Source organism: Labeo rohita, chromosome 8 (genome assembly GCF_022985175.1).
Source record: "Labeo rohita strain BAU-BD-2019 chromosome 8, IGBB_LRoh.1.0, whole genome shotgun sequence".
NCBI classification, from domain to species: Eukaryota; Metazoa; Chordata; class Actinopteri; order Cypriniformes; family Cyprinidae; genus Labeo; species Labeo rohita.
Window position 1 is genome coordinate 8875040 of NC_066876.1, and position 11060 is coordinate 8886099.

Here is an 11060-nt window from a genome sequence, read left to right on the forward strand (position 1 = left end):
CATTTATCTGCTTATTTTTTTAATCAGTCAGTAAACTTTCAGCCTACCTTGTGGGGAGAGATGTGTCCCTCTGATAAGGATGGAGGAAATAACTGTATGCCTTGTATTTATTTGTTTTTAATCTTAAGTTGATTCAGTTGTCAGTCTAAGTTTTCTGTGTTCATTTATATTATATATTCAGTCATGAGAACCTTCTTAAGAAAGAGCTTCTGCTGTGTTCATTCAAGTGAATTTGACAATTCTTCACTGTTACCAGGTTCTGCAGACTCCAATCCTTTGTCTGAATTAAAATGAGAAGCCTTATTAATTATTGCTGATGCTATGCATATATGCACAAGATGTGTATATATATATATTTTCTAGACCTGTGCCTTCTCTTTTTATTCAAGATTCTGTGTCATTAAGACATGAATATATTGGTTTGTTCCTTTATTTCAGTACTTGCAGAAATGTAATTTTGATTATGCCTCAATTCATTTAATAAAACTTAGCTGAACCCATATAGCCTTTTCTTTTTTTTTTCTTTTTTTCTTTTTTTTTTTTTTGTTATGATGTTTAAATTTGATTTTAATGTGCATTAATGATCTGTTAAGGGATAGTTCACAGTTCTGTCTAATTTACTCATGTTGTGCTTCACGCTTGTATTGTATGATAATGCATATGATCTTTATCCTTATTTAAATCTTTATCAAAATATCTTATTTTGTGTTTCATAGAAAAAGAAAGTGATTTAGGTTCAAAATGACGCAAGGAGTAAAGGACAGATTTGATTTGTGTTGTTTTGATTTTTATATTTGATTTAATATTTTTTATTTGATTTTAGATTTCATTTTTTATTTAAATTTTTATTTTATAAATGTATTTGTTTTATTTTTTATTAATTTTATTTAATTTTTATAATTTAATTTTCTTTTTATAGTTTTACTTTATTTTTATATTTTATTATATATTTTTATTTTATTTAATTTTATATTTTTTATTTTATTTGAATTTTGTGTTATTTTATATTTTATTTTATAGTTTTATTTATTTTTTATTTTATTTTATTTCTTATTTATTTTATTTGTATATTTTATACTTTATATATTTTATTTAATTTTATTGTATTTTTTATTTTATAATTTTATTTTATTTTTTATCATTTTATTTTTTATCATTTTATTTATTTTTAAATTGTTTTATTTTATACTTTACATATTTTATTTTATATGTATATTTTTATTTTATTTTTTATTGTATTTTTTTAAATAATTTAATTTATTTATTTATTTTTTTTTATTTTAGCATTTTATTTTACACTTTATATATTTTATTTAACTTTGTTATATTTTTATTTTATTTTATTCTTATTGCACTTTATTTTATTTTATTTTATTTTATTTTAAACCTTTCCTGTAGGCAAAGTCTAATGATCATGTTTGTTTACCCTATAAACCCTGAAATAATAATCTGAAATAATACATACATTTTTTAATGAAGCAATATAAAACTATATCACAATTATTACAATGTAATATAAAATATATATACAATATAACAACAACCACAACCTGAAGGTGGATGTTTTTAGTTTTTTTTTTTTTTTCAGTTTACAGTAAAAACGCATTTTACTGGCTTTTACTTGAACTATCAGTCAGACTATAGAAGACATTTAGTGGATCATGCTGATAATATAAAGACTAAGAAATTTCCATATAAAATATGATACAGTAAGTTTTGTAGGGTTAATAGCTATAGAAATGAATTCTCTTAAATGCAATGATAGTATTCAGTATGATAATAGTCTGATTGTTGAGTACAGTTTTGTCCACAAGATGGCAGTAGGACACAGAACACTATATTCTCTGTTAGCGGTCAGGCAGCTCAAGAGGATGTCATGGGTTTCATCATTACATGTGCACTGCTTTGAAATGATACTTGGCTGCTGTTTTAATTGACTTTTATATGCAAACAGTAGGAGCCTGGTGTCACTCACAACACAGCTATCCAAATATCTTTAGCTAATTATATTGCCTTACTCACTGTTTAAAGGTTATGCAGTCAAAAGCAACTACAGTTGGCTAATTAGCAGCTTGAAATAAGAGATAATTAGCAGAAATAAAAACTGATATTGACTGATTATCGTCATCAGTAAATCCAAATTCAATCAAGGTTGGCCTTCAAATGAATGCATGAATGCATATTGAATTAATGAGCAGAATGCATGCTGAAGTAATGATCCTACCAGTTCCATGCTGACATATATATGACATTATGTGCAGATATAGTAAGTTCTTTTTTTTTTTTTTTAACGTGTGCATTGGTGTTATGTTCTGTGTGTAGACTGTTATAACTGTTATAGCCTGTTTTTTTTTTTTTTTTTTTTTTATAATGTTTAAATAGTAGTTCATACACAAGGCTGAATGACATTTTGATTTTAATGTGCATTAATGATCTGTTAGGGGATAGTTCAAAATTCTCATTTACTCATGTTGTGCCTCATGTTGTTCCAAACCTGTATGAGTTTCTTTCCTCTGTGGAACATAAATGAAAATATTGTTTGGAGCATTATTGTATGATAAAGTCATATTATCTTTATCCTTATTTAAATCTTTATCAAAATATCTTATTTTGTGTTCCCCAGAAAAAGAAAGTGATTCAGGTTTGAAATGACACAAGGAGTAAAGGACAGATTTGATTTCTATATTTGATTTTATATTTTTTATTTGCTTTTATATTTCATTTTTTATTTAAATTTTTATTTTATATATTTGTTTGTTTTATTTTTTTATTTTTCATTTTTAAATTTATCATTTTATTTTCTTTTTTATAGTTTAACTTAATTTTTATATTTTATTATATATTTTCATTTCATTTTATTTTATTTTTCTTATTTATTTTATTTTTATATTTTATACTTTATATATTTTATTTAATTGTATTGTATTTTTTATTTTATAATTTGTTAATTAATTAATTATAAATTAATTAATTTGTTTTATTTAAATTTTATTTGTTTTTATGTTATTTATATTTCATTTTTTATTTAAATGTTTATTTTGTATATTTATTTGTCTTATTTTTATTTCATTTTTAATTTTATAATTTTATTTTCTTTTTTATAGTTTTTCTTAATTTTTATATTTTATTATATATTCTAATTTAATTTAATTTTATTTCTTATTTATTTTATTTTTATATTTTATACTTTATATATTTAATTTAATTTTATTATATTTTTATTTTATAATTTTTTAATTAATTAATTAATTAATTAATTATAAATTAATTAATTTGTTTTATTTAAATTTGATTTGTTTTTATTTTATTTTTATAATTTTATTTTATTTTTATTTTATAATGTAGTTTTTTTTTTTTTATATGAATGCATATTGAAGTAATGATCCTACCAGTTCCATGCTGACATATGTGCAGATATAGTAAGGAGTTTCTTTTTTTTTTTAACATATACATACATATATATATATATATATATATATATATATATATATATATACTTCAGAAAAATCATTTATGTAGAACCTGTTGCATTCATCCACTTTACTTCAAAACATATAATGTTCAGGAAGCTTGATATTTTAGATTTGGCTTTATTTATATGATTCATTGCTGTGATTTGGTTTTAATATGCAATTTATTTGTTCCTGAAACAACTTCCTGTACTGTAGCTTTCAGTTTTCCAGCACAGTAGGAAGCAACTCTGAGTGTAATAACACATGAATGAATACATATGAGAGCTGCAAACATGGAGCACTGCTACTGACCATCTCTGTCTCTAACGCAGAAAAATAGACTTAATAGAAGGACAGTCCACACACAAAAGAGCTGCTTTCATTCCATGCTGGTATTTCAACTCACAATCAAGAATATTCAGGCTTATTTGTGCTATCCTGTGTTTCCAGTCAACAAATGCTTAACAATGTTTTCCTTTCAGTTGAATTCATTCAGGGATCCATTGAGTTATTTTTTAGAGTTATCTTTATCTTGCTGAAGATGCGGGGTCATCAACAGGGGGTCTGGATTGGTACTGCAGGGAGCCCACTAATTATTATCTCTCAAATATGCGCCAACAAAAACAGATTGTTCAATGACCACACTAAAGTTAAAGAAAAGTTCTCAGTTTTCATAAAAGTTCCTTGTCTTTAGATGTGTAAACGGAATGCGAAGTTATTCTACACACTGATATTTCAGCAATATCACACAATCAACTGCTCTTATGAATATACAGCATTTGTGCTGCTGGTTTGTTCAGAAATTCAATAAACAGAAAGTTAATACAGAGGAATTTACATTTTAGACAACGTTATCTGACTATTTTTGCTCAGGTAATGAAAAAGTGAACAATTCAGTAAACGACTTACAAAGACAGTTCTGAATGAAACCAACACAATCTCAATTCATTTCCTTCTTGGTGTGGCTAATTTATGGAAGGCCAATTCTGCCACTGAATAAAAAAATAAAAAAGGTTATTGTGAGTTTTTATCTCACAGTTCTGAGTTGTTTTTCTCGCAATTGTCAGTTTATATCTCACAATTCTATTTTCTTTTTCTCAAAATTGTGTGATATAAACACAATTGCAATAATAATAATAAAAAAAAACTTAGAATTGAGATTTAAACTCTCAATTCTGATGAAAAAAGTCAGGATTGCAAGATATAAACTCTTATAAAGTCTTTTTTTTAAACATCAGAATTGGACATTATAACTCGCAATTGCAAGTTTATATCTTACAATTCTAAAACAAACTAAAGTCTGAATTGCAAGATGTAAACTCATAATTGCGGGAAAAAGGCCAAATTGTAAGATAAATTACCTTTTTTAATTCTATATTCAGTTAAAGCCACACTAACCATACTTAATTTTATTATTTTGCACAATATTATCTGAATAAAGTAAGGCCATTTCTGCCTCTGAATAAAAAAATGAAAAAGATAATTGCTTTTATCTCACACTTTTTTTTTCTCACAGTTGTCAGTTTACATCTCATTCAAAATTTTTTTGAATTCTGATTTTTTTTTTTTTTTAGAATTGTGATATAAACTCACAATTCAGATTTTTGTTCTCAGAATTTTGAGATATAAACTCATAATTGGGAAAAAAAATGATTTAAACTCAACACAATTCTGACGAAAAAAGAATTTCAAGATATAAACTCGCAATTCTGAGAAAAAAAAAAACAAAGAAAACAGTATTTTGTTTTTCTCAGAGTTGGACATTATAACTTGCAAATGCAAGTTTATATCTCACAATTCTGAGAACAAAAGTCAGAATTGTGAGATACCAAGTTTCTTGCAATTCTTTTTTTTTTTTTTTATTGATAGCTTTATTGATAGGACAGTAGGGTGACAGGAAATTAAGTGGGAGAGAAAGGGCGAGCCGGGACTCGAACACGGGATGCCCGAAGCACAACAGCGCTGTATGTCGACGCTCCGTCTACGAGGCTAGCGGCGCCGACTATATCTTGCAATTCTGGCTTTATTTCTCAAAAATGTATTTATATGTCGCAATTTTCCCCACCGAACATATACAGTGCCCTCCACTAATATTGGCACCCTTGGTAAATATGAGCAAAGGTGGCTGTAAGAATAAATCTGCATTGTTTATCCTTTTAATCTTTCATTCAAAAAATTCACAATATTCTAACCTATCATTTAAGTAAAACCATGGAAAGCAGGGGGAAAATCTCTTTATGAAATAAATGTTTTTCTGTAGTTCATGTTGACCACAATTATTGGCACCCAATTATTGCAATGTCCTTTATTCAGGATGACAGCTCTGTGTTTTCTTCTTTAATGCCTGAAGAGTTTAGAGAGAACACCTGACAAGAGATCAGAGACCATTCCTTCATACAGAAACTCTTCAGATCCTTTAGTTTCCCAGCTCCATGCAGGTGCTTCTTCTCTTCAGTTCAACTCACGCATTTTCTATAGGGTTCAGGTCAGGCAACTGGGACGGCCATGGCAGAAGCTTCATTTTATGCTCAGTGACCCATTTTTGTGTTGATTTTGATGTTTGATTTGGATCACTGTCCTGATGGAAGATCCAACCACAGCTCATTATAGAACTTCTAACAGATGCAGTCAGGTTTAAATTTTTTATCTGTTGGTATTTGCTAGAATCCATGATGCCATGTATCTGAACAAGATGTCCATGACCTCTGGCAGGAAAATAAGCCCACAACATTAAAGATCCAGCAGTATATTTAACCGTGGGCATGGGGTACTTTTTGTACCAAACCTATCTTGAGTGTTTGCTGCCAGAAAGCTCTTTTTTTTTTAGTTTCATCTGACCACAGAAGCCATTCCCATTTGAAATTCAAGTTGTGTCTGACAACTGAATATGCTGGAGTTTGTTTTTGGATGAGCAAGGAGGATTTTTCTTAAAACGCTCCTGAACAACATGTGGTGACGTAGGGGCTGTTTGAATTTTTTTTTTTAGTCTTTCGGCCCCAAGACTCAACTAATCTCTGCAACTCTCCTACTGTGATCCTTGGAGAGTCTTTGGACACTTAAACTCTCCTCCTCACCATGCATTAGGACGATATAGACACACATCCTTTTCCAGGCAGATTTGTAACATCTTTAGTTGATTGGAATTCTTAATTATTGTCCTAATGATGGAAATGGGGATTTTCAATGCTTTAGCTCTTTTCTTACAGCCACTTTCTATTTTGTGAAGCTCAACAATCTTGTTCTGCACATCAGAACTATATTATTTGGTTTTATTCCTTGTAATGGATGATTAAGGAAATTTGGCCTTTGTGCTCCTCATATTTATAATCCTGTGAAACAGGAAGTTATTGCTGGACAATATCATACTCCTAGTCATTCTAGTGTGCTAAATAAATGCAAATATGAATGGGAATATACTTCAGAGATATTTTACTCATTATAATTTCTAAGGGTGCCAATAATTGTGCCCAACATGCATATGAGAAAAACATTTATTTCATAATGTAAGTTTCCCCCCACTTTTAATTGTTTTACTTCAATGAAAGGTTAACATTTTGTGAATTTTTTGAATGTAAGATCATAAAGATAAACAAAGCAGATTTATTTTCATAGCCGTCTTTGCTCATATTTACCAAGGGTGCAAATATTAGTGGAGGGCACTGTATATATATATATATATATATATACATATATACAATAAAATAAATAAATAAAGTTGTAAATTCAGAATTGGAGAGATAAACAATTTTGACTTTTTTCTCAGAACTGCATGATACAAACTTGCAATTCTGAAAAAATATCAGTCTTTTTTCCCCCTCAAAATTGGACATTATAACTTGCAATTGTAAGATTATATCTCACAATTTTGAGAACAAAAGTCAGAATTGTGAGATACTGTTTATATCTTGCAATTCTGACTTTATTTCTCACTATTGTGTGTTTGTCTCGCAAAAAGTTACTGTAACTTACTGTAAATAATGGGTGGTGGGGGGGAGACGAGGAAAAGAAACAGAATCTGGTCGTCTTATTAGAAGTAAGTATACAATGAGAATTATTTTTAAACTGATATTTCAAGGTATAAAACTTAGATAAGCCTACAGTTCCCTTAAAATTATGTCAATATTTTTTACATATTTCATTTTAAGTTTTAGTATTAACTATTTTAGTACATTAAGTCAAACTAGCCTACATGAAAATGAGAAGCATTTTTTTGGTAACTAGCTTAAGTAAAATGTTTGTTTTTTCATATTATATTTGATGTAATCTTACTCTAAGTATTTTATGGGTTTATTTTTAGTTAAAATATAATAGCCCTGTTATGAACGTGTTTTATTCAGTGCCTAACATGGGGTTTCTGCTCCACCTGTTGGCGTAAAAGAAAGTTTGAAGGCATATATTTGGTGTTGTCACTACTGTTTCTCCATTTAATAAACCTTGTAGCCTGATGGACCCTTAACATTAGAAACAAAAGATCCGTTTGAGTCATTTTAAGATGTAATACTGCAATGGTGCATTGTGCAGCATATTCTATTATGATTGCACAATAGATCTGAGACCTGGGAGCTTAACCTGGGTCTGCAACCTACAGCCCGAGAGATGAAGAGCTGAGAAAGTGTCTTAGTTACTCATTTGTAGAGTGCAGCTTGTTTGTCTTTGACATTTTTCTGTCATCCTCCATGTGAATCACTGCTCTATTATTGAAGCCGTGTTTGTGTAGTTGGCTGTCTTTGATGTATTGGAATGGCAGACCATTGAAAACATCACTATCTATCATAGAAAGAGATTGAGTGGAGAGGGGGGATATAAAGAGAAAAACTCAAACGATGTACAGAGTTGGTCGCCATAGAAACGCTTCCTCCTTTTTATTGGTTTGTGTTTTGTTGCTGTAGCTCATTTTCCTTTTCGGTTGTTGTGCGGAGGATATTAACATACCCAGACCGTTTCAAAGGTTACTGACTGCTGTCTCTTAATCTTTTCATCAGTTTATCTCCCTGTTGTTCACACACATTGGTGTTGCTTTGAATTAGCGATCCTACTGGTGGAATCTTTACCGCTTTTAATTAAATTTAGCGTTTACATGATACTGTTAACTAGATTTTAGTGGTGTTTGTTTGCGTTTGTTTGTTGAGTTTTATATGTGGAGCACATAGTTGTACTCAAAGGAGAAGTCCACTTTCAGAACAACAATTCACAGATAATGTACTCACCCCAAGATATTTATGTCTTTCTTTATTCAGTTGTAAAGAAATTGTGTTCTTTGAGGAAAACATTTCAGGATTTTTCTCCATATAATGGACTGATATGGTGCCCTGAGTTTGAACTTCCAAAATGCAGTTTAAATGCGGCTTCAAACGATCCCAAATGTGGTTGTAAACGATCCCAGCCGAGAAAGAAGGGTCTTATCTGGCGAAACGGTTATTTTCATTAAAAAAAAAAATACAATTTAAATACTTTTTAATCTCAACCTCTCGTCTTGTCTTGCCCTCCCTGAACTCTGTGTATTCTAGTTCAAGACAGTTAGAGTATGTCGAAAAACTCCAAGTATTTTCTCCCTCAACTTCAAAAATCATTTCAAAATCATCCTACATCACTGCAGAAGTTCTGACCCAGTCTTTGCAAAGTGAACATGCAAAGAAGATCAAACACCCTTAACAAAAAAGATAAAACAGTGATATAGGACGATTTTGAAGTTGAGGGAGAACATGGGATGGGAGTTTTTCGACATACCCGAACTGTCATGAACCGGAAAAAAAACAGAGTAAGACAAGACGAGTGTTTGACATTAAAAGTGTATAAATTGTATTTTTTAAATTAAAATAACCAATCGTTTCGCTAGATAAGACCCTTCTTCCTTGGCTGAGATCGTTTACAACCGCATTTGGGATCATTTGAAGCCACATTTAAACTGTATTTTGGAAGTTCAAACTCAGGGCATCATATCAGTCCATTATATGGAGAAAAAATGCTGAAAAGTTTTCCTCAAAAAACGACTTTACGACTGAAGAAAGAAAGACATGAACATCTTGGATGACAAGGGGGTGAGTACATTATCTGTAAATCTTTGTTCTAGAAGTGGACTTCTCCTTTAAAGGGATAGTTTACCAAAAATGACCATTTTTGTCATTAATTACTCACCTTCATGTTGTTCCAAACCCGTAAGACTTTCGTTTATCTTCGGGACACAAATTAAGATATTTTTAATGAAATTTGAGACTGAGAGCTTTCCGATCCTTTATGGGGTCAATATCACTGTAGGATGCCTTTTGGTGTCCTGTACATAAATGACTCATTTGTCTTGAAAACATAAAAATGACTATGAAAGGATGTGTTATATTAGGCTAAGTTTTTGTATTCATGACAAAAGCATTACTTGGCTCTTTAGATACATTTTCTAGTTTTTTTAAAGAAGTTTTGTGCAGGACGATGCATGTTATTTTGCTGTGTCCCAAGTACTGCTCATTACATTTGAATGATAGTAGAATATAGTCAGATCATACAATTTTTACATTTTGTTCTCCTATTAATATTTTGTTAAATAAGAGATTACTCAGTTTGAGTGTATTGACCATTTGATAATAAAACAATATTTTTATTTAAGAAAAAATAAGAGTTTGTCCATGTTCCCTTGAATGGTTGTCCACCGTGTCGTATTGGGGAATCTGCCCTTTTAAGAAAAGGCCATCCCCTTTAGTGACATCTGGACGACAGATATTTTGTCTCTTTAGTTTGCTTACTTGCCACTTGTCCACCCTGTTGGCATAAAATATGCCGGAAGTATTTTCAAAAAATGTAAATTTAGTTATACCAAATTCTCTTCAACAACCAGACTAACTATTTAGCTAGTTACAGTTTGTTGTAAGCTAATATGCTAATTGAAGCTCAAAATGTCCACCCTGTTGGCCAGTTAGACTTGATACATACACATGACAGGGTTGACATAGCATTCATTCGTAGTTAATATTGCTAAAAACTAAAATATTTTTTTTGAAGTTGAATAAATGTTTCATTGTCATATTTTGTCATGCTTTGTGTGTTCTGCTTTATGTATCCACCCCATCATGTGCTGGTCCACCCTGTCATCTTGATATTTTAAAAGAATATTTTAAATCACTCATATCTATATAATCCAGTGTGTTCATACAAACAAAAAACTGCTTCCAAATATCAGAGTTTTCTCCAAATAAGAAAAAAATACATGTACAAATTGTATGCGTTTCTTTAAAAACATATGGTTTATATAAATCTTTTATGTATTTATAATTTGAAAACAAACAAATAATCCTGTTTAGGAAAGGGACATTAAAATTGCAATGAAAATGTGTTTAGCAGTAATATGTATATGTTGATGACAGGGTGGATGTATCTTATGGTTTATGTTTCGAATAATGGCCCATAATTATGTAAAAAAAATGTTTTGGAGCTCAGCTAATATGTTTCTATAGTACTTGAGTGTCTACTATTTATGACATGACAAAGCGAAAGGGAAATTAAAACCAACATTTTTTAGTATTGTGAGGGCTGAAAGGGACTCTATGGTGATATTGACTAATAGACAGCAATGCAACTGACACGTTTAAGGCTCAGAAAGATAACTCTTTAGTAAGCACA